The following is a 23,365-nucleotide window of genomic DNA, read 5'->3' as shown; positions in this document are numbered from 1 at the left end:
CACCAGGGAGCACCTCCTGCCCCGGGAGCACCTTCTGGCCTAACAGTGGCCCCGTTTACAGCAGCAGGGATTGCTGTCAGTGTTCAATGACCCCGGCTCCCCCAGCTGTGTTAGTTCCTCTTGCTCCCCAAGATGCAAACAGCAGGCGAGAGCCCCCCAATCCTCCTCTATTCTCACCACTGGAATCATTTTATTGAGCAGAATTCGTTAAAGTTTTCCCAAGCTGCTTGAGCCTGCCAACATGGGAAGGCCCCAGGCAGATAAGGAACCTAAACTGGTTCCCAGCTCAGTGTAGGTTCTTTGAGGCTCTCTGTTTGCAGAAAATCTTTCTAAACATCCCAACAGATAGGAGTAATAACCACTGTCTGAGTCAGGGCAGAGCCGGTTGCCCCAGACATGGGTTACGAATATTACTCAGCATTGTGATGACCTGCGAGCCCCGATGTAAGCTGAGGCAGTGAGATCATGCTGGGCTGAGCTGTCTTTCAGGCTCTTTAAGAATCTAATTTTTCAGAAGAGGAAGTGGCCCGGCCGATGCCACAGCACCGGGCCTTGGCAAAGACTCGGAAGCAGTCTGATGTGGTGACACCCCGTGGGCTGGTGGCCAGGCAAACCCTGGCTCCCGTGCCACGCGGCCACTTCCCAGCTGATGCTGGAGAAGTCGCTCAACACCACTAAGCGCCTGTTAGCGTCTGCACACTTTCCAGGGTGACGCGGTTCCCTGTGTGTGGGTGCAGGGAGTGTGTGCTGTGCCTGGCACAGAGCACGGGCTGTGAACATAGATGACCTTTTCCGTTCCCCAGCCAAGCGCTGTGAACCGCCTGCCCTGGGAGATGGCCCGTCTGCGGCGCTGATAAAGGGGACGCCCAAGGAAACATATTTTTACAAACCTCTCACCCAGCACGCCCTCACTTTCAAAGCAATAGGCGGCAGAATGGGGGTTCCTATGAAAGCAAAACATAGAACACACGTGAATAAAATGTGCTCATGCATGTTTCACACACACACACACACACACACACACACACACACACACACACACTGCAGTCTCTGCAAGAGGTGCAATTCGATAAGACAGTTCAATCGTAAGCAGTCCCCACCCCCTCCTGTGTCCCCTTCTGACTCACAAGCAGCACGAAGGAACTTCCTGCATCTCCGGAAATGGGTGCCCCCGCCCCCGCCCCCCAGCACTGAGGTCCCCCCTCCTTCAGAGGCTGCCTCACTGTTTCTGCCCACAGGCTTTCCCTCCCAGTTCAGGTCACCCCTGGGGTGAGATTCACAAGGTCAGGTCACCTCTGGTGCCTTGCTTTCCCTGGGGCAGGTAGAACGCCCTGGGAGGTTTAAGGTCGGCCTAAAAAAAAAAAAGAAAAGAAAAGAAGAAAGAAAGAAGAAAGAAAGGAAGAAAGAAAGAAAGAAAGAAAGAAAGAAAGAAAGAAAGAAAGAAAGAAAGAAAGAAAGAAAGAAAGAAAGAAAGGAGACTGATGTTATATAATCAAAGAGAGGTTTGACTTAAATTAAGTCAGAATAAACTGGTGAATATAATAGAAGCAGGGGCATAGAAAGGGAGTGGACTGACAATTCTTGGGGGGAAGGGAGTGTGGGGGGTGCGGGAAGAGATTGGACAAAATCATACACCTATGGATGAGGACAGTGGCGGGCGGTAAGGGCATGGGGTGGGGTGGGATCCGGGTGGAGGGGAGCTATGAGGGGAAAAAAGAGGAACATCTGTAATAATCTGAACAATAAAGATTTATTTTAAAAAAATAAAATAAAATAAAGGGAAATAAAACACACAAATGCAGGAAAATAAAAGAGAAGTTTGAAATTCAAACCAAAAGAAAGTACCCCCATGTCACCATCCTCACAGATGGTCAGCTCCCTTGGGAGGTGCAGGAGGAAGTGGTGGGGCAGCTCACTGCGCCCGGGCCCTGGAAGGGCTCCGAGTCTCTTGCCATCAGACGCCAGAGGGACTTGAGGGGCGAGGCCGACAGTGTGGACACCGGACAGGCCTGTCAATTAGAACATATGACCTTTTATTAACTTAGTGGGTTGCAAATTGAAAAGAAAGATAGTCTGCCTAGTTAAAAAGAATTCATTTATAAGTTCATAGAGAATGGAACAACACACATTAATGATGGAATTAGACTTGTTACATGAAGTAAAAAATTAATTGTGGTGAACGTATCCAGTTTCAATATAAAAAAGCACCCCAGCGCATTGTTACGTTGAAAACGGGGCACGCCGTGTGGACTTATGGAGAGATGAGCACGATGGATGTGTGAGGCTACATCCGCGCCCTCGCCATTTCTGCTGGCTGCTGAGGTCCGGGTCTGGACCAGCCGTGTTTGCACGGGCCCACCTGCAGCCTGGCTCTGAGACGCCCGGTGTCCGCCGCGGGCAAGCCCTGGGGAAGGGCACACACCCGCGTGTCCGGAAGTGCCGGAGAGTAACACTGTGGAGCCTGCTTGACCGTGAAAGGAAGGGCTGACGGGAAGAACAGCCCCCTGGACCACAGTTCAGAAGGTCATGCTGATGGAGGGAGCACCAGTCATCATGGTAACCACCTCCTCCTTGTACTCACCTTCCCTGTCCCTGACTGGCTTCCTGTATTACTGTCTACTGCTGTGTAACAATTGACCTCCAACCTCAGGGACCTCAAACGATAAATATTTGTTCTCACAAGGTTCTCTGTGAACAAATCAGAGGCAGCTTCGCTGGGGGTTCTGGTCGGGTCTCTCCTGAGGACACAGCTTGCATGGCAGCCAGGGCTGCAGTCATCAGAAGGCTCGACCGGGGCTGGAGGGCACCCCAGGGCTCTCACAGGTTGTGAGCAGGAGACTTAGTTCACACTAATGGCTGTGTACCTCCTGGCTGCTGGGTCCCCAGTGTGAGTGGCCAGGAGAGCCACAGAGAGACCGAGAGTGCAGGCAGGAAGCTCGGTGTCTTTGTGACTGAGTTTTGGGAGGGTAATCCCATCACTTCCGCTGCAAGTTCTCAGTGACTCAGACAGATGATCGGTGCCGTACGGAGACGACACAGGAATGGCCGACCAGGAGGCAGGAAGAGTGGGCCCCCTGGGAGTGGGAGCAGTGAGCTCCCTGGGAGGTGGGACAGTGGGCCTCCTGGGACGTGGAACCGAGAGTGCAGGCAGGAAGCTCGGTGTCTTTGTGACCGAGTTTTGGGAGGGTAATCCCATCACTTCTGCTGCAAGTTCTCAGTGACTCAGACAGACCGATCGGTGCCATACGGAGATGACACAGGAGTGGCCGACCAGGAGGCGGGAAGAATGGGTCCCCTGGGAGTGGGGACAGTGGGTCCCCTGGGAGTGGGAGCAGCGGGCCCCCTGGGAGGCAGGCCCATACTTCCTCTCCCCAGGGCATGGCCTCTGTAGGCACGTCCAACAAACCACTTGTGCAGAAGCCTTTATCGCAGGCCCTGCTCTCAGGTGGAAACAGGCCAAGGCAATGAACGATTTTCTGTTATTTTTTTAATGAAGTGGACCTCTAGGTGCATGTATCGATACAGAAAGATTTCCTAAATAAATGGAACGCAAGAAGCAAGATGGAATGCAAGAAGCAAGATGCAGAACTGTTGTGGTAGACGCATAGGACCGGAAGGATGTAAGCGACCCTTAATGGTTCATAGTGGCTATTCGGGGGAGAGAAAGGTTTGCTAACTTTCATTTTATTATTCTCAATACGATTTCAGTTTGGAAGCATGTTTGTGTATCACTTTAAAAATCACGGGGGACAGTGAGCCTCCTGGGAGGTGGGGACAGTGGGCTCCCTGGGAGGTGGGGATAGTGGGTCCCCTGGGAGCGGGAGCAGCAGGCCCCCTGGGAGGCAGGCCCTACTTCCTCTCCCCAGGGCATGGCCTCTGGAGGCACTTCCAACAAACCACTTGTGCAGAAGCCTTTATCGCAGGCCCTGCTCTCGGGTTACTAGAGGCCCGGTGCACAAAATTCATGCACTCAGCACTCGAGGATGTGGGGGGGGGGGGGTCTCTCAACCCAGCCTGTGCCCTCTCACAGTCTGGGATGACCACCTGCTGGTATAAACTGGCAGTCAGACATCCCTCTGACAGCCCAGGAGCCCTTGGGATGTCCACTTGCCAGCGGGAAGCAGGCCTAAGCTGCAGTCGGACATCCTTAGCGCTGCTGAGAGCCCCCCAGCAGGGACCCTTACCCCATGAGGGTGTGGCCAGCCTGCGTGAGGGGCTGATGGCTGTTTGAAAGCTGGCCACAGCCCCTTCAGGGTGGAGGGTCCCCACTAGGGTGCCTGGCCAGTCTGGGTGAAGGGCTGATGACTGTTTGCAGGCTGGCCACAACCCCTTCAGGGTGGGGGTCTCCTGCGGTGCCTGGCCAGCCTGGGTGAGGGGCTGATGACTGTTTGCAGGCTGGCCACAACCCCTTCAGGGTGGGGGTCTCCTGCGGTGCCTGGCCAGCCTGGGTGAGGGGCTGATGACTGTTTGCAGGCTGGCCACAACCCCTTCAGGGTGGGGGTCTCCTGCGGTGCCTGGCCAGCCTGGGTGAGGGGCTGATGACTGTTTGCAGGCTGGCCACAACCCCCAGCCACCCAAGCTCCCAGTGAAGACTGGCTGGAAGCAGGTCTCTGGGATTTATTTAGCTTCTATAATTGAAACTTTGTTGCCATGAGTGGAGGCCACAGCTGGCTCAAGGCAGGCAGGAAGCTTGGCTTCCTTCATTGCCCGGGCAACCAAGCCTCCTGCTTGCTCCAGCTCCATGGCTGCCGGCCGCCATCTTGGTTGGGTTAATTTGCATATAGTCACTCTGATTGGCTGGTGGGCGTGGCTTAGGGCATAGTGAAGGTACTGTCAATTAGCATCTTTGTCTTTTATTAGTGTAGATGAGGTGGACCTCTAGGTGCATGTATCGATACAGAAAGATTTCCATATAAATGGAATGCAAGAAGCAAGATGCGGAACTGTTGTGGTAGACGCATAGGACTGGAAGAATGTAAACGACCCTTAATGGTTCATAGTGGCTATTCGGGGGGAGAGAAAGGCTTGCTAATTTTCATTTTATTATTCTTAATACTATTTCAGTTTGGAAGCATGTTTATGTATCACTTTAAAAAATCACAATTGTGGGGTGTGGAGAGAGTGTGGGCGGTTTTCCATGTCTCTGTGATTTGATGTGTTAGGAGCAGAGGCGTGCTGTGAAAGCAGGGATGGTTAACTGTCAGAGGATCGCCGCTGTCGGGAGCTGGAGGAGACAGGAAGAGGAGGCTCAGTAGGAACAGCCAAGGGGCCAGGCTCCAGCCTCGGTCAGTGAGCTGCGGGGTTCACACGGTTATTTCACACAAAGAGGAGTGGGGGGGCCCTCCACGCCTATGTGGATTGCGGGGCTTCCCTGCCCCTAACCTTCTAATAACACCGAGGACCCATGGGAGACTCCTCCAGAACCATGCCCCGGAATCTGGCTTTTGTCCTCTTACTCTTCATACGTTTCAAATTAAAGCATCTTTTAACATCTGGCACCAGGAGGTCGCTGGTTATGCAGCAATAATTGATGGTTGCTTCCTGTGACATTCTCCAAGAGCAGGTAACGGTTCTCGCCTTGGGAGTGACAGGCAAAGCAGGTGATACCATGAACAGTGTGTCCCGCCATCCCCAGGGAAACAGAAGGTTCTGGAATCCCAGCCCCCATGAACCGGTTACAGATTGCTGCCACCAGATGGCGCCAAAGGGAAGTTGGGACCAGGATGCATTTGGGTTAAGCCCCCAAACTCTTGCCAAATGGATGGGAAGGTGCAAAGGGCATTTCACAGATGGCACCCCACTACCCCACATTTCAATTTCGATTTACACCCCACTCCACAGGCACAGTGTCAAATCTATCTCCTCTAGCCCAGAGGGTCTGCTCGCAATGGCAACACCATTAAACCAGGGGAGAATTTACATTCACCTGTTTTTTTAAAACATATATATTTTATTGATTTTTTACAGCAAGGAAGGGAGAGGGATAGAGAGTTAGAAACATCGATGAGAGAGGAACATCGATCAGCTGCCTCCTGCACACCCCCCACTGGGAATATGCCCGCAACCAAGGTACATGCCCTTGACTGGAATCGAACCCGGGACCCTTCGGTCTGCAGGCCGACGCTCTATCCACTGAGCCAAACCGGTCAGGGCTACATTCACCTGTTAGAGAACTTGAGCTGGCGTCACTTGACTGCCACTCTAAGGAAGGAGGAGACAGACCAAAAGCCCACGGCACTTTCCAAAATCGTTTTTCTTTTTTCTAAGGAAGAATAAAAACAAACTTCAGAAAAGAGGCCTCTTTCCTAATTACAGGAACACTTTTTGGTAAGCAACCTAATTCCCTGCTACTTTAATTGCCTGTCCCGGGGTCCTTGTCGGTGGGTGACGGGGACAGCGTGTCCCACGAGCACCCTGGGCCGTGACCGCGGCGCTGTTCCCACTCGACACGCGGACATTCGCCAGGCCGCTGCTGCAGACGGCACGGGCTGCTGTGGCTGGAGGTTCATCCCGTCAGCAGAGTGGTCGGTGCCAGTTGCTGGCACCACTTTCCACTCCTCCGGTATGAACAGCACTAACGTCCTAAAGTCCAAAACATGATGCAAACTCAGGAAAGAAAGTAAAAAGATTTTTTTCATAAACTGCCTAACTTCCTCTACAAGTTTTGTCCCCTTAAAGTATCCACTAGTAGGGGGGTTGGGGAAATGGTTAAAGGGGACCAGAGGTGTGGCTCAGTGATTGAGCATTGACCTATGAACCAGGAGGTCACGGTTCGATTCCAGGTCAGGGCACATGCCTGGGTTGTGGGCTCAATCCCCAGTGGGGGCCGTGCAGGAGGCAGCCGATCAGTGATTCTCTCTCATCATTGATGTTTCTATCTCTCTCTCTCCCTCTCCCTCTCCCTTCCTCCCTGAAATCAATGAAAATATATTTAAAAAGGTACAAACTTGCAGTTATAAGACAAGTAAGTTCTGGGGTGTGATGTACAGCGTGGTGAGTATCGCGAACAATTAAGACAAGTAAGTTCTGGGGTGTGATGTACAGCGTGGTACAATGCCGGGTTGTCTACTTGAGATCTCAAAAGATCTCATCGTAAGAAAAGGACTGTAACCACGTGAAGGGGTGCATGTTAGCTTGGCTCATGGTGATGATCACTGCCCAGGACATACATACATCAGATCCCGGTGTCACAGCCTTAAACTGATACAACGTTACCTGTCAATCATAGCTCAGGAAAACCAGGAAGAAGTATGAGTCCGCCATGTTCCCCTGAATGAGAAGCGCCATCAGATGGTGTGTCTTGCTTGGATTTTCACTTCTGCCTTCTGACGGCAGCCTAGCATACACAGTGGGCGGAGTAAGAAAGCCTGGGACCAGTGGACCTCGTGGGTAAGGCCACATGTGCCAGCAGTGGGAAGGTCAGTAGCTGTAAATTTAAGGTCTACGCAGACCCCATTCCTTTTGCTCATTTCCTCTTATCGCCTTTGAATGAAATTGGACGGGGAGGTAAATATTAATAAAATATGCAAACTTACCTGAAAAGTTTTCTCGGCTTTGTCTTCTGTAGTGAAAAGTCTTGAACCACAGAGAGAAGGGTTCTTCCTCTTCCTCTGACCCCTGGACGCTTTGGCTGGGAGAGACTCTGCGTTTTACGTGCCAAACTCTTGACCCAATGAATTCTTGACCCAATTAATTGTACTCTTGACCTAATTAATTCCTTTTAAAATGTATTTATTCATTTTTTTCAGAGAGAGGAAGGGGGGAAAAGAGAGAGACATGGTTATTCCTCTTATTTGTGCATTCATTGGCTGACTCTTTCATGTGCCCTGACCGGAGATGGAACCCCAAACCTTGGCGTTTTGGATGACCTCTAACCCACTGAGCACCCCACCAGGGCCCAGTGAATTATTTTCATAATCATCATAAAGGTCCTGCCCACCTCACCCAGAGTTTAGTTCTGGAGTAAAAGTAGAAGAAACTGTGCGGTGGGGTCCCTACATTTCTCACGGCTCAGAGCTGCTCTTTAGAAAAGCGTCCTCAAGGTTCTCATGTCTCCAATGAGGGTGCCCGCCCGCTGGATACCAGCCAGAGGAAGGTTCTTATGTCTCCAAAGAGGGTTGCCCGCTGGACACCAGCCAGAGGAAGGTTCTCGTGTTGTCAAGGAGGGTGCCCGCCCGCTGGACACCAGCCAGAAGAAAGGTTGTTTCTCAGACATGGAGAGCACATGACTATTTTCACCCTGGATTAGTCCGGGGAAATAAGACAACACTGTTTGGAAACTGACTACAGGACAGCAATATAAATGTAAATAACAAGGAGAACATGGTTTCCTTAGCCACATTCCCAGTGTCCCCTGGGGGAGGCTGGCACTGTGACAAGTCTGACACACACACATACAGACACAACTACACACACACAACCACACAATCAACCACACACAGACACACACACAACCACACACAGACATGCACACAACCACACACAAACAAATACACAGGCACACACAAACACACACAGACACAGACGCAACCACACATAGACACACACAACCACACAGACACAACCACACAGGCCCACAGAATCACTCACAGATACACACACACAACCGGACACACAACCACATAAACACACACAAAACCACACACATACACATACATCCTATCTTATGCTTAGGACACCAGCCAGAGGAAGGTTCTCATGTTGTCAAGGAAAGGTGCCCGCCCGCGGGACACCAGCCAGAGGAAGGTTCTCGTGTTGTCAAGGAGGGGTGCCCGCTGGACACCAGCCAGAAGAAAGGCTGTTTCTCGGACATGGAGAGCACATGACTATTTTCACCCTGGGTTAGTCCGGGGAAATAAGAGAATACTGTTTGGAAACTGACTACAGGACAGCAATATAAATGTAAATAACAAGGAGAACATGGTTTTCTTAGCCACATTCCCAGTGTCCCCTGGGGGAGGCTGGCACTGTGACAAGTCTGACACACACACATACACACACAACTACACACACACAACCACACAATCAACCACACACAGACACACACACAAATAAATACACAGGCACACACAAACACACACAGACACATATACAACCACACACAGACACACACAACCACACAGACACACACAACCACACAGGCCCACAGAACCACTCACAGATACACACACACAACCAGACACACAACCACATAGACACACACAAAACCACACACGTACACACACATCCTATCTTATGCTTACACATTTTGTACTACATTTATATATGTATAAACACCAGTACCACTAGTTTATAGACCCTAAGATGAACATTGGCAGACGCTGAAAATGAAATAGTAAATTAGCACATTACAATTTTATTTGTAAACTACACCTCATAAAAGCTGAAGAAAACAACAACATAATTTTCAGATGGAAAAGTCAATCAAGTCAGGGTTTTAAATTATGCACAACTTATTGTTGCCAAGTCATTAAATACAAGTTCCTATAATGTTAGGACATGAAAGTGAGTGGTTGACTATAATTTGCTTGAGAATGTTACGTGTTGAAAGTATTTTTTCCCGCAGGACATACATTTCCTCTCTCTGTTAATTTGATTAATGGATTTTCCCCTTCAATTCCTTTGACTGTTTCCTCTGCCTCATGGAAATGCTAGCAATTAAATCCTTAACCTACTTGTCAGCACACCAGGACTTGGTACACAGGCACACACAAACACACACAGACACATATACAACCACACACAGACACACACAACCACACAGACACACACAACCACACAGGCCCACAGAACCACTCACAGATACACACACACAACCAGACACACAACCACATAGACACACACAAAACCACACACGTACACACACATCCTATCTTATGCTTACACATTTTGTACTACATTTATATATGTATAAACACCAGTACCACTAGTTTATAGACCCTAAGATGAACATTGGCAGACGCTGAAAATGAAATAGTAAATTAGCACATTACAATTTTATTTGTAAACTACACCTCATAAAAGCTGAAGAAAACAACAACATAATTTTCAGATGGAAAAGTCAATCAAGTCAGGGTTTTAAATTATGCACAACTTATTGTTGCCAAGTCATTAAATACAAGTTCCTATAATGTTAGGACATGAAAGTGAGTGGTTGACTATAATTTGCTTGAGAATGTTATGTGTTGAAAGTATTTTTTTCCGCAGGGCAAACATTTCCTTTCTCTTGCTAATTTGGTTAATGGATTTTTCCCTTCAATTCCTTTGACTGTTTCCTCTGTCTCGTGGAAACAATAACAATTAAATCCATAACCTACCTGTCAGCACACCAGGACTTGGTAGCAGGTGAAGAAAAGGGAGGATCAGGGGAGGTTTCCAGGAAGCTCAGCACAGGTGGCCTCTGCTCCTGTCATTGGCCCCAGAGCTGTGGAGCCAGACCTGGGACCAGCAACAGCACCTGCAGAGGGCGTGGACACAGGTGCTCCCTCATCTAAATATCAGGAGTGGACACAGGTGTTCCCTCATCTAACCATCAGGAGTGGACACAGGTGTTCCCTCATCTAACCACCGGGAGTGGACACAGGTGTTCCCTCATCTAACCATTGGGAGTGGACACAGGTGTTCCCTCATCTAACCATTGGGAGTGGACACAGGTGTTCCCTCATCTAACCATTGGGAGTGGACACAGGTGTTCCCTCATCTAACCATCGGGAGTGAACACTGGTGTTCCCTCATCTAACCATCGGGAGTGGACACAGTTGTTTCCTCATCTAACCATCAGGAGTGAACACTGGTGTTCCCTCATCTAACCATCAGGAGTGAACACTGGTGTTCCCTCATCTAACCACCGGGAGTGGACACAGGTGTTCCCTCATCTAACCATTGGGAGTGGACACAGGTGTTCCCTCATCTAACCACCGGGAGTGGACACAGGTGTTCCCTCATCTAACCACCGGGAGTGGACACAGGTGTTCCCTCATCTAACCATCGTGATTGGACACAGTTGTTTCCTCATCTAAGCACCGGGGGGTGGACACACACAGGTGTTCCCTCATCTAACCACCGGGAGTGGACACAGGTGTTCATTCATCTAACCATCATGAGTGGGCACAGTTGTTTCCTCATCTAAGCACCGGGGGTGGACACAGGTTCTCTCCCATCTAACCAACAGGCTTCTTTCCCCCTCCAGGTGTGAATAACCTTGCCTGTCCAGAGGGAAGGGTTAGGAAAGCAGTCATACCGGAAAGTTTCCCAGAGTCCTCATCGAATATTTTCAGGCATCAGCTGGGCACTGGGCAGACTTGTCGGGCCTCCCAAGGTCTAGAACTGTGCTTGCTACGTCACCGGGGTTACCTGGGGCTGCGGGCCCTGTGTGTGTTCCCCTCTCACCTACATGTCTTCTGTGACTCTGACACCCTTCCAACTCCTGGGAGTGTTTCCACATCACGGCCCCATTCGAAAGACCTTTTCTTCTGAAATCCTTTCTTGGCGGAGTTTGACCGAGTAGCCGGCAGAGCTCTGGGTCTCCTCCGGGGGTTGTATTCTGGACGCTAGGCGACCCCTTCCCCCAGAAAGCGCCGTGATGATGTGGATGAAACGGAACAGAAGCAATCTCAGTGCAATGGAAAAACCTAGCCCCCACCAAGTCCTCTAAAGGCTGATAGGCAGCCCTTCGACTGTGAGTCACGGCCCATTTTCAGTGAAGTTTTCCTCCTCAGCGTTCGGTAACCACCAAGGTAGTTTTTATTCGAGTCGTTTTTTACCTTTCCATAGTGAGAGCTACAAAGATGCCCTTCCCCACGGCGGGGGCGCGAGGAGGAGGTTACCGTCCGCGTGGGAAGCCGTGGGCTGTCGGGGAAGCACGTTGTCAGGGTGGCCCCACTCACCAGCTGCTTTTGAGTCTCTCTCTCTCTCTCTTTCTCTCTCTCTCTTCCTCTCCCTGAAGCCCAACACACATATTCAAAACCCAGCTTATAGTGCTTATTAAAAACCACCTGAGTTTGTATCAACTTGCATCAGCAAATGGAATAAATTATTAAGATCTTATTCACACATATCAACACTTTCAAGCCGTGTGTTCCTGTAAGTACCTCCCTGGGTTGTTCCATTTACACACCAAGGTGCTGTGTCATTCAGCGATTGGAATTCATCATCTCCGTGAAATTCTCCGAGGCCCAGGGCCATCCTGCTCCCAGCTTTCCCCGGGGGAGTGATGTCTACCTTTGCATCCTTCGGTCTAAGGTCCCAGCTCACGGTCACCTCAGTGGTGCATGCACCCCGTCCCCCACCCGAGGCACTTACCGAACAGGGATTGAGATGTGAATTTCTCTTTTTCTCTTAAAATGGGGTGAATTCACTTTCAGATCTTTATTGAAAAATTTAACTTCGTTTTCATGCTGGTAAGGACCAAACGACCTCCTCAAACCTCCATGCTCTGCAGGCTGTGTGTACATGTATGTTTACATGTCTGGTCTTTCTGTGCACGGTGTGCATGTATGAACACACACACCGCTCCGGGAGGCAGCAGAAATGAAACCGAAAGAGAAGTCCTCGCAGCGTAGCCCATTTCACAGGCTTCCTCTGATGGTTGGGTCCCCCCGACACCGGAGAAGGCGCCTGTGGTTTAAATCACGTGCTATTTAGCCCTTGGTAATCCATGCTAGAGTTTTAAAAAAATGCGTGTGATTGTCACACATGGGAATGAGGGAGAGCGCGACAAAAATGCATAGAACTACTCAATTCCATAAACGGTAGTTCTACTAGGAAAAATGGACGCAGAATCAGATATACTAGCAGCCATTGTGCCACGAGTGCAACCATTTCCAGAATTTTGTGGAGTTTTGCAAAACGATGACAGATTATCCACCACCGCTTCGTCAATTTCCATCCACGTGGGATCGCGCCAAATAGTGGAATCCGCTGCGTGCCTGATGACTGCGGGCGTTTGAAGCTGAGATGGGAGAAAAGAGCCATATTGTAAAGGTAGGACAACGCCACGTTCACACTGAGGCTGCGCAGTGAACGGGGGAGATGCTGGCACGGGGTGTCGCTACTCTCCAGGCTGGGGTCCACCCGCCCAGAAGTCTGGCCCGGCCACCTCCTTCCTGGGGTGACACGGCAGGTGGTGTCTGAGGCTGCAATGGAAACACTCTCTGGTTTGAATCTCTGAAGGGACAATAAGAACCAACGTTTGGCGAGAGGCCAGGCCTCTGGAATGCCTTGGAGGGCCATCCGGGTCCCCCCTCAGAAAGTGCTCACCTGTCAGACAGTCTAACCTGGGCTGCTCTCAGGGACATGGCCTTGGACCCACAGCCAGACAGGTTGGCGCCCGAGTTGCTCAGAAAACCTCACGGTGGAGAAGCCTTGCAGAGCAAGTTCCTTGGCTCTGGTACTGATGCTCTGGCCTCGGCTGGAAGCTGGGGTGCAGGGGGCTGAGAGGGCAGAGGAGGAGGGGGGAGCAGGCTGTGCCATCCTGTGCCAGTCCCCAGGACGCCTCTATATTCGAGCACAGGGGCTGTGAGGGACACAGCGCCTCTCAGAGACTCGGAGCTGGGAAACGCGGCCTTTGCCTCTTTAATCCGCTCACTGTTACTTCCAGACAAAAGAAGAAACATCCACTGGACCGTTTTCACACTCACCTCTCCATGGCCTTCTCTTCTACGCCAGGCTCTTCCTCCTCTTCCCCCTTCCCTGGGACACATGTACCCCGAGCCACGTGAAATTCATGTTGGATCCGTCGCGTCAGGCAGTAGCCTTCAAGTTTTATTACATTTGTTTTTAACTCATTTCCCTCTTCTTCCCTAAAGGAAAAATCGCTAAACAAAATGCCCTTTCGGGAACAGTCACACCCACTTGGTGGGTGGACGGCCATGTCGCTGGGGTGGGCCCAGGAGCACTGAGTCCGCACACCACGGGCCAGCGAGGCCCCCGCCTCAGGATGGGGTGCTGTGGGCTCGCATGGAGGGAGGCGGAGAGAATAAATGTCCTGTTTTCATCTACTCCCCCTTCTTCTCCATTTTCACGACGGAAATGGCAGTGCTGTCTTGTTCCACTTTTCAAGGGTGACCACCCCACCCCCGCCCACCCACAGTGCTTGGTGGGACTGTCTCCCCGCTCCCCCTCCACTAGCCCCTGGGCCTGCTCCCTTGAGCTCTCCACACCCTGTAACTTTCCTGATCGTCCAATCAGGAGGCGGGGGCTGGAGACAGGGCTGGTCCTTGGATGTGACCTGGGGACACGTCAAAGCTCTCATGAGGGTGGAGTATTGGTAACTTTAAAAGGAATTTCAGAGACGGCGACGTTATTTAGATCAAAGACCCCAGTCTCCACAGACTTACCTCTCCACCTACTTACTGTCTCTGGCTGGGGACTTCTCCTTGCTCTTTTGTTGTCACTGAAATGGCACCCTCTTGGGGAACATGAATTCTTCTCACATGGAAAAAACTAAGAGAGTAAATGTCATTTTTGTGTTCATTCAAAAGACTTTAAAAATATACACTGAGTGGCCAGATTATTATGACCAGCCAGATTATTATGACCACCCCATCAGTACTTCATTGACACTTCCAAAAATACTGAATATTGAAAACTTCCTAAGCAAATACTCTCAAGGTTTTATTATTATTATTATTATTTGCACAACTAATTCATTTCAATGTACTGATGGGGTGGTCATAATAACCTGGCCACTCAGTGTATTTTTGTTGACTTCAGAGAGGAAGGGAGAGAGATATAGAAACATCAGTGATAAGAGAGAGAATCGTTGATTGGCTGCCTCCTGCACGCCCCACACTGGGGATGGAGCCTGCAACCCGGGTATGTGCCCTGACTGGGAATTGAACCGTGACCTCCTGGTTCCTAGGTCGCCGCTCAACCACTGAGTCGCATTGGCCGGGCTCACAAGACTTCTTAGAGCCGTGTCACCAGGCGCAGGGAGACCTGAGATGTTGGCATCTTCATACCAGATCAGGACACTGTCCCTTCCTCCCTTGCACGTGGATTTTGTATCTTTCAGGTTGGCTGCCTGTGCAAGCCCATTGCACTATGGACTGTGTTCTCTTGTGAGGTGTTTGGACAATCCGTAAAGGCGGGAAGGAAGACAGGACAAGGGCCCGTGACCGCACACCAGGGCTGACACTCGTCACATCTGCCACGGAGGGTGCGTGCAGGGTCCCCGTGTGGCTCGCGACTCCAGGCGGGTCTGCAAAGCCGATGGTGGACGTGGGGTCACGACCAGCTCCCGGGGGCTGCTCTGAAGGAGGCGCCTGTGTGCCGAGAGCCCACAGGTGGCCAGGCACCCCCTCTCACCAGGTCCTGGACACGCACCCTCCAGTGGAAACAGCCACGGCGGGCTGCTGGGACCCTCTGCCACGGCTGCCTTCCCGCTGGCACCTTCCTGCATCGCTTCGGGGAGGGTCCCCGCTGCTGGTGGTGACCAGCTGTTTCCTAGGGGGAGGGGAGATGCCCAGGATCCCGCCCATGGTGCCAGGGCAGCCACGGCCACACTCAGCCCCGCTTTCCCGCAGGAAGAAGCCCTGAGCTTCCTTCTCAGCCACTAAGGGGCCTGGGCCGGTTCTCTCAGGGAAAGAACGAGCAGATGAAAGGGGGGTGATTCCTAGAAGTGAGTGTGGGGCGAGGAGGTGCTGGCAGTAAACGGAGGTTCAGCCCCTGGGTGTGTGGTCCCCACGCTGAGGCGCCTTTTCCACCGGAGGGCCTGTGGGTTTCCTGCAGCCGGGGCTCACGGCTTCCCTCCCTCCCCCGTCCCCCCTTTCCATTACAGCAGAGCTGCCAGGGAATCCCTGGGGGCACCCCAACCTTCCTCTGTGGCTGCCGGGAGCCCAGAGGTGAGTGTGAAGGGCGCGGGAGCGGAGCAGGGGTTTCCCTGTTAGGGGTGGGTTAACCTTTGAGAGTATGTTTCTGCTTCAACCACGGAGTTACTGTTTGATTCAAAAGCCATAAAGGTGGCCTCTCCCTGTCCCTGCCAGACCCTGTGGGCCACGCCGGAGCACCGGGTCCAGAGCCTCAGCGAGGAGCGTGGTGAGTACCCGGGCCCCGCTCTCTGCCCTCCCGCAGCTGAGCGGCAGCGGCTCCCTTCCTTCCTCTTACACGGCCTGGTGTTCCCATGTCACATGCATGTGCCTGGCATCCCCATGTCACATGCATGTGCGATGGTGCACATCTGCTGCACCAGGAGCCAAGCGGCGCTTCCACCTCCTGCAGGCGCGCGAGGAGCTGGACTGACGGTGACAGTGTGTATACAATGTGTACAGCTGCTCGCTTTAGAAATGACACGTGTAACAATGGGCATGTTACCCTATTGCAGTGGTTCTCAACCTTCCTAATGTCGCGACCCTTTAATACAGTTCCTCATGTTGTGGTGACCCCCAACCATAAAATTATTTTCGTTGCTACTTCATAACTGTAATGTTGCTACTGTTATGAATCGTCATGTAAATATCTGATATGCAGGATGTATTTTCATTGTTACAAATTGAACATAATTAAAGCATAGTGATGAATCACAAAAACCATATACAATTATATATGTGTTTTCCGATGGTCGTTCGACCCCCAAAGGAGTCGAGACCCACAGGTTGAGAACCGCTGCCCTATTGGCTTCATGATTTCGAACAATTCTGCAACCGCTGACTCAACGTGAGTCACGTGAGCCTTTCCACACTCGCCTCTGAGCTGGCCTGGCTCCAGGTCTGGCTCCTGGTCCGGGCTGGGCCATGTGCGGGCGCTGAGGGGGCGCGCATGATGCCAGGTGTGTGTCTCTTTCCTCCCGCCCTCCTGGGCCCACAGACCAGGCCAGTGGGAAGGACAGAAAGCCCGGAAAGAATGTGTTTCTAAAGGGAAAGCCACAGGAGAGCAGCAGTAGACTCCCGGGTGGAATCCCGGTGGAAGCAATCAAACGGACCCGCGTGGGCAGGGCCTGTGCGCAGGGCTGTGTGTTCCAGGAATCTCACAACCCCGTTTCTGGCTCAGCCGCACCCCTTCTGCTGTGAGGAGTGAGGGACGGTTCTCCCGGGCACCCAGCAATGCCGGGCACCAGCCCCGTGTCCCCCGTTGCTGGGGTCCCCACCCCTGCTCGGGGGCTGATGGATGGGCCAGGAGCAGGTCGTGGTGGGAGGGTCCGTGTCAGCAGGCCGTTTCAGATCACATGCTCCCCTCAGTTATCTGAGGCTAGTTTTAAAAATAAACCCTCAGAATTGTGATATGTTTTTAAAGTCCAGAAAATCAGAAGAACCCCCCTCCCCATTTTCTCATTTTCCTTTTCCCAGCCCTCTCTCCCCCTCTCTCTCCCCAGCTTGCTCCTGCCCCCTCTCCGCTAAATCTACATTTTAGCTAGTATGTCATTGGCTTCCCGTACAGCTTTTCCAATGGAATTTGCAGCCACTGTGCCATTTCCCAATTTTGAGATACACGAGGTCTGAATGAGGAAAAAAGAATCTTTTTAAACCTGGGAAAGTGAGCATTAAACTTAATTTCCCCTGTGAAGGGAACCTGCAACATACGGGTGCCCGAGGGACCTGTGGAAGGAGGTGTGAGAGACAGGCTCAGTCCCAATGCCCCATCCCTCCGCTCCCTGGCTCCTGGCTGCCCAGCTCCCCGGGGGTTGGGCCTCTCACCCAGGTGGGGGCATGGGGCCGGGCAAGATCAGCAAGATCAGAGATGCTCACAAGGTCTCAGTCCTTGGGCTCCTTCCTGCTGAGGACCCCCCCCCCCTTCACTGTTATCTTTAAAAATTACTCTTTAATGCTTTACTCCCTATGCTTTCACTTCCTCATTAAGATTAGATAAGCAGTCTCCTCAGGGGAAGCTTGCCTCACAGTTGTTCTCCCGTCTGTGTCTGTCGGGGGCTGGGGCAGTTTGGGCCTTTCAACTATTGTTTCCACGAAGGAGGAAGGACTCCGAATAAAAGACACACGCTTCCCACCCTCACGTCTGTAAGAAAGGGGAGGAACAAAAAACGTCTTCCCACTGAAATTGCGCACAGCTTGAGTACAAAAACAGTTTTATTTGAAAACCCGGCCAAGACGAACTATCCCCACAATTTAAAATGGAAACATCTGGGCAGAAATTATTCTGGTGGCCACAAAGCACAGCCCCACAGCTGGACCCTCGATTGATCTAAGAATGTGAAAAAACGCCCTGGGTGACAGAGAGCTGGTCACAGGGGGCAGGTGGGACCCAGTTCATAGATTAGAATGGTAAGTTGTCAGAGTTAATTATTCTCTCCTTTTGCGAACCTGCCATGTATCAATTCTGCAAGGGGAAATAGGTTAAGCAGTGTAATTCATAAAATACCTTTGAAGGTAAATTACCCCTTTTTGCAGTTTTAAATAGCATTTTAGATTACAGGCATGTGAACTGTGTCCTTCTGCTGTGAATAGATATTGGTAAAGAGGGCGTTATGTCCAGGCGACTGTATGCTCACAAGGTAGGCCATCAGGGAGGCCTGCAGGGGGCTGCCTCCATCACGGTCCCCCTCAGGGTGAGAGAACACGTGACCATTCCCACTCACTTCACTCCAACCTCTTCTGGGGAGAGCTTGCCGTCCCTGGATTACAAAAGGCGAAACAAGTGGCGATGCTAAAATCAGCAAAAAATGGCCCAGCTCAAGCAGCCGGCAAAAGTGCTTCCCTTGAACTTTCCTGGTAGGGAGGAAGGTAAATACAGGGACAGGACCCACATGGGCCACTTTGATTTCTAATTGAGGGAAAAAAGTGGGTTCGAGCCCTAACTGGTTTGGCTCAGTGGATAGAGCATCAGCCTGCAGACTGAAAGGTCCCAGGTTCGATTCCGGTCAAGGGCATGTACCTGGGTTGCGGGCACATCCCCAGTAGGAGGTGTGCAGGAGGCAGCTGATCGATGTTTCTCTTTCATCGATGTTTCTAACTCTCTAACCCTCTCGCTTTCTCTCTATAAAAAATCAATAAAATATATATTTTTTTAAAAAAAAAGTGGGTTGGAAGATTCTCTACTTTCAAGTGTTTGGTGAGGACAGATTTAACCCTGCCTAGGTGTGGGCCAGAAAGGAAGGTTCATTTCTGATTAGAGATGGTTCTACTGCTGGCTTATAGACAAGAAAACAAAAGAAAAAATATAACCGTAAACATGAAGATAAGATGAAGACAGAGATTATACAGTTAGTCTGAGAAGCTCTTGAATTTCACGTGTAAAAACCAAAGGGCAGGTTTTGTAACTGAAATCCCAGTCTGCAGGGCAGGGGTCAAGTTTCATCTGGACGGTTCATTACCAACGGAAAGCACTCACGAAAACCCCAAGGCTGGCTAACTATTGCTATAATGAAACGGCTCTCATCTGAGTCATATCGAGACGGCGTCGTTCCTCACGTACATGTTCGTTAACCTGAGTAGCCACCTGGGCATCAAGCTCCAAGGTCATTTCTATGCAGTCATGGGCATTTAGGTTTACCCCGTGGCTAGATTTTAATGAGACCGTGTTATTATTATACGTATAATTTACGTTATGTATGTGAGTATATTGATGATCATTACCGGCCTTATCATTTTTTAAAGTTCAGTCTCTGATATGGCTTCTGTTGTTAATACCTGAAGCATATTCCCATAAAACAAGCAACACATCCTAAATCCCACATTTTCATGATGATCAACCAAAAATACATGATAGCATTCACCTCCCACAGAACCTCTTCTCTCCAGGCCTCCCAGTGAGTTTGAAAGGGAAGGCTTAAATTCCCCCGCCTTCGTTTAGCGCCCAAGGCTTGCCAGGCCAGTCTGCAGGGTGGGTGGTCAGAGTGCTCTCAGTGCAGCCCTACCTACTCCTCCTGTGGGAAGGCTTAAATTCCCCCGCCTTCGTTTAGCGCCCACGGCTCGCCAGGCCAGTCTGCAGGGTGGGTGGTCCGAGTGCTCAGTGCAGTCCTGCCTATTCCTCCTGCCTTCCCCTGAGGACAGGGAGCACCAGCCTGTTCACAGGCCAGCAGACACTTTATTTCATTATATTTTTTTTATATTTTATTGATTTCAGACAGGAAGGGAGAGGGAGAGAGAAATAAACACATCGATGATGAGAGAGAATCATTGATCGACTGCCTCCCACACGACCCCTATTGGGGATCGAGTCCGCAACCCGGGCATGTGCCCTGACCGGGAATGGAGCCGTGACCGCCTGGTTCATAGGTTGATGCTCAGCCACTGAGCCACGCCGGCCGGCCCAGATAGTTTAAATAATCCGCCAGAGGTCACAAGGCTTGCTGAGAGCTAGAGACGGACTGGGACCCACATTTTCTATCCCTAATGCAGTTATCTTTCCAATACACATGTTCAGGAAGGTGAGTTTAGAGCTTGGGGGACCACAATGGGGTTCTTCAGTGGAAACCCTCAGCTCAAGAATAGTTCCCCAAATAGAGCCACACAAAGACCCGGGGCCAGCTCCTGCCTGCCTTGCTGCAGAATGAGGCACTGTTCTCTGGACAAGACCCTCCACAGGGTACGGACTGGCCACTGCTCATATTTCAGGAGGACCCTGAGCCGCCCATGTCATGAGCCACGTTGCAGGACCTGTAATCCCAGGTGATCAATTTCACAGCCTCTCACTGTCGGAAGGGCCCAATCTCGTTTCGTTTCAGAGGTGGTGGTGCTATCACATCCAGGGACACGCAGGTTTAGAGACAGCTGCGGGGACAGAGCTTGGTCTCCTGACTCTGGGTTCAGGAACTTTTCGGGGTTTTTTTGTTGTTGTTAATCCTCATTTGAGGATTCCATTGATTTTTAGAGAGAGTGGGAGGGAGAGGGAGAGACAGAGAGAGAAACATCGATGTGAGAGACACACATCCATTGGCTGCCTCCTGCACCCACCCCAACCAGGGCCGGGTATTGAGCCTACAGCCCAGGCACATGCCCTTGACCGGAATCGAACCCGGGACCCTTCAGTCCAAGGGCTGATGCTCTGTCCATTGAGCAACACCGGCTAGGGCAGGAACTTTTCTCATTTTGGTCCCCAGATGTAAGTTTTTCACACGGAAGTCGTGCAGGTGCCCAGATGTGATTGAGCAAGAGAGAACCTGGGATGTCACCTCACTGCCATAAAACAGAAGGACTTCCTAGAAGGAAATAGACAATAAAAGTCCCCTGACTTGACACCTTTCTCAGAAACATGAAATGGAAAAACACCCACACAAAACAAAACCAACAGCCGTTCTTTGGGTATTTCTTTCTTTTGGTTCAGCCCAACAACGTGTGGCCCAAAATCTCTTTCTTAGTCTCAATTTCCCTTGAGCCATGACTGTTGGTGAGAGTGGTGCCTGACTTCCCTTGGCTCCAGTTTCTCCTATACCCGATGAAAGGGCCAGAAGTGCCCGAAGGATGTAGGGATCTTATTTGCTAGAGGAAATACATGAATGAAAACTTAGAACATATGCTTAGGTGTGTGTGTTTTAAAAAAAATCCTCACCCAAGGATATGTTTATTGGTCTTGGAGAAAGGAAGGGAGAGAGAAAGAGAGTGAGAAACATTGATGTGAGAGAGAAACAGCAATCGGTGGCCTTCTATATGCACCCAACTGGGGACTGAACCCAGAACCGAGGTATGTGCCCTGACCGGGAATCGAACCTGCAACCTTTCAGTGTACAGGACAACACTCCAGTCAACTGAGCCACCGGGCTGGGGCAATAGTCATAACAGCTTAGAAGTTAAGGGGCATCAGAGGTAACCCAGTCAGGCCCTCATCTCTCTTCAGAGGAGGAATGGGATATAGAGAACGTGACTAATATGCCGAAGAGCACACAGCTCTTTAATTCAAGAGCCGGGACCAGAAAAATAAAAGCAAACCGCTCTGGGTTCTCATCCAGCGACTTTTCCCTCCGCGCGTCTTTCTCGCTGGTAATGGCCAGGGTCTCAGAGCGCTCAGCTTTCTCAATAGGCCCAGGCCCCAGAAGTCCCAAAGGCTGTGAAAATAAACCGCAGCTGCTCCGAGGCCCAGGATTTGTCTTAAAGAACACGGTGGTTGGTTCCCTTCACTTATCTTTAAATTGAGTTTGAAAGCCTTTCGGCAGAACTTTCACTTACTTGTTCACCGCAGGCCTCGCCGCCACCTAATGCCACCAATTTAGGTTAGATCCTGACTCAGCAGGCGCTTTCGGGCGCCCGACCCAAAGGATTGCTCTTTGTCCACCTTCCACTCCCCCCGCAGCCAGCGCGGAGGAACCCTGCTGCCTGGGCCCGCAGACTGGCTCTCAGGGCATGCTGAGCGCCCACAGCCCACAGCAGGCGCCTGCTCCCTCCTCGGAGAGCTGAGTGGTGCGTTTACCAAGAGTCAGTCTTGTTTCCCCCCCCAACTCTTAGCAACTTGTTTTTGGCAATAACCTCAGTTAAATAAAAGTTATATAAGCTGATGATCCGTGAGGACAAACAAAGCGAGAGGAATTGTGTTTCCTATCCAACCTACCTGGAGTGATCAAGGTGAGCTGCTGAATTGAAACTGGATGTGGGAGGGCAAAGGTGACAGTCTGGGAAAATATCACGAAGCTCTAAAAGCCTCTGTGGCCGGGCAGCTTCATAAATGTCTTCACATGCGAGTTCCCTGTAGAGACGCTGAGAGCAGGATTCCCAGAGGACTCGCTCTGGCCCCAAAACCTGTGCAGGACTCAGCACACCCCGCTCGGAAAAGGGGCATGGCAACTGAGGGGCAGCTCTGGGTTTTATGTTTCAATAAGTTAATGTGGTTATTAATGTGTTATTCTTCATGAGTCCCAGTTCTAACCAGTTTATTTTTTTTATCAGCCCACTACCTGTAGGTCTCATGTGATCCATGAGAGCCCATTATATATTCACACACCAAAATATGCTCCCTCCCCCAAAATCAATCTAAGTGCCTCTCTCTATATAGTATCCTATCTAATAATAGAGAAACATGGTAATTAACCGTACCTCCGCTACCCTTCTCATTGGCTAATCAGGGCGATATGCAAATTAACTGCCAACCAAGATGGCGGCCGGCAGCCAGGCAGCTTGAAGCAAACAGGAGGCTTGCTTGCTTCAGTGATGGAGGAAGCCAACATTCCCCGCCTGCCGCTGCCGACCTCTGAGCTTGCAGTTTAAGAAACATTCTTACAAATATAGAAGCTAAACAAAACCCCAGAAACCTGCTTTCAGCCAGCCAGGCCTCAGAGCTGGAGTTGAAACAGTGTTTCAATTATAGAACCCAAACAAACCAGATACCTGCTTTCAGCAGCCGAGGTCTCAGAGCTGGAGCCGAGCCTCAGAGAGAAAGCTGGCTCTCAGTTCCAGTGACAGCCATAGAAGGTAAATAAATCCAAGAATAAAAAGAAAAAAGAAAAAAAGGAGAGGTTTGGAGCTTCAGTCGCCCGCCAGCCTGAAAA

This window comes from Myotis brandtii, unplaced genomic scaffold (assembly GCF_000412655.1).
Source record: "Myotis brandtii unplaced genomic scaffold, ASM41265v1 scaffold3097, whole genome shotgun sequence".
Taxonomy (NCBI): domain Eukaryota; kingdom Metazoa; phylum Chordata; class Mammalia; order Chiroptera; family Vespertilionidae; genus Myotis; species Myotis brandtii.
The sequence above is the reverse complement of the archived record's forward strand: the minus strand, read 5'-3'. Positions refer to the sequence as shown.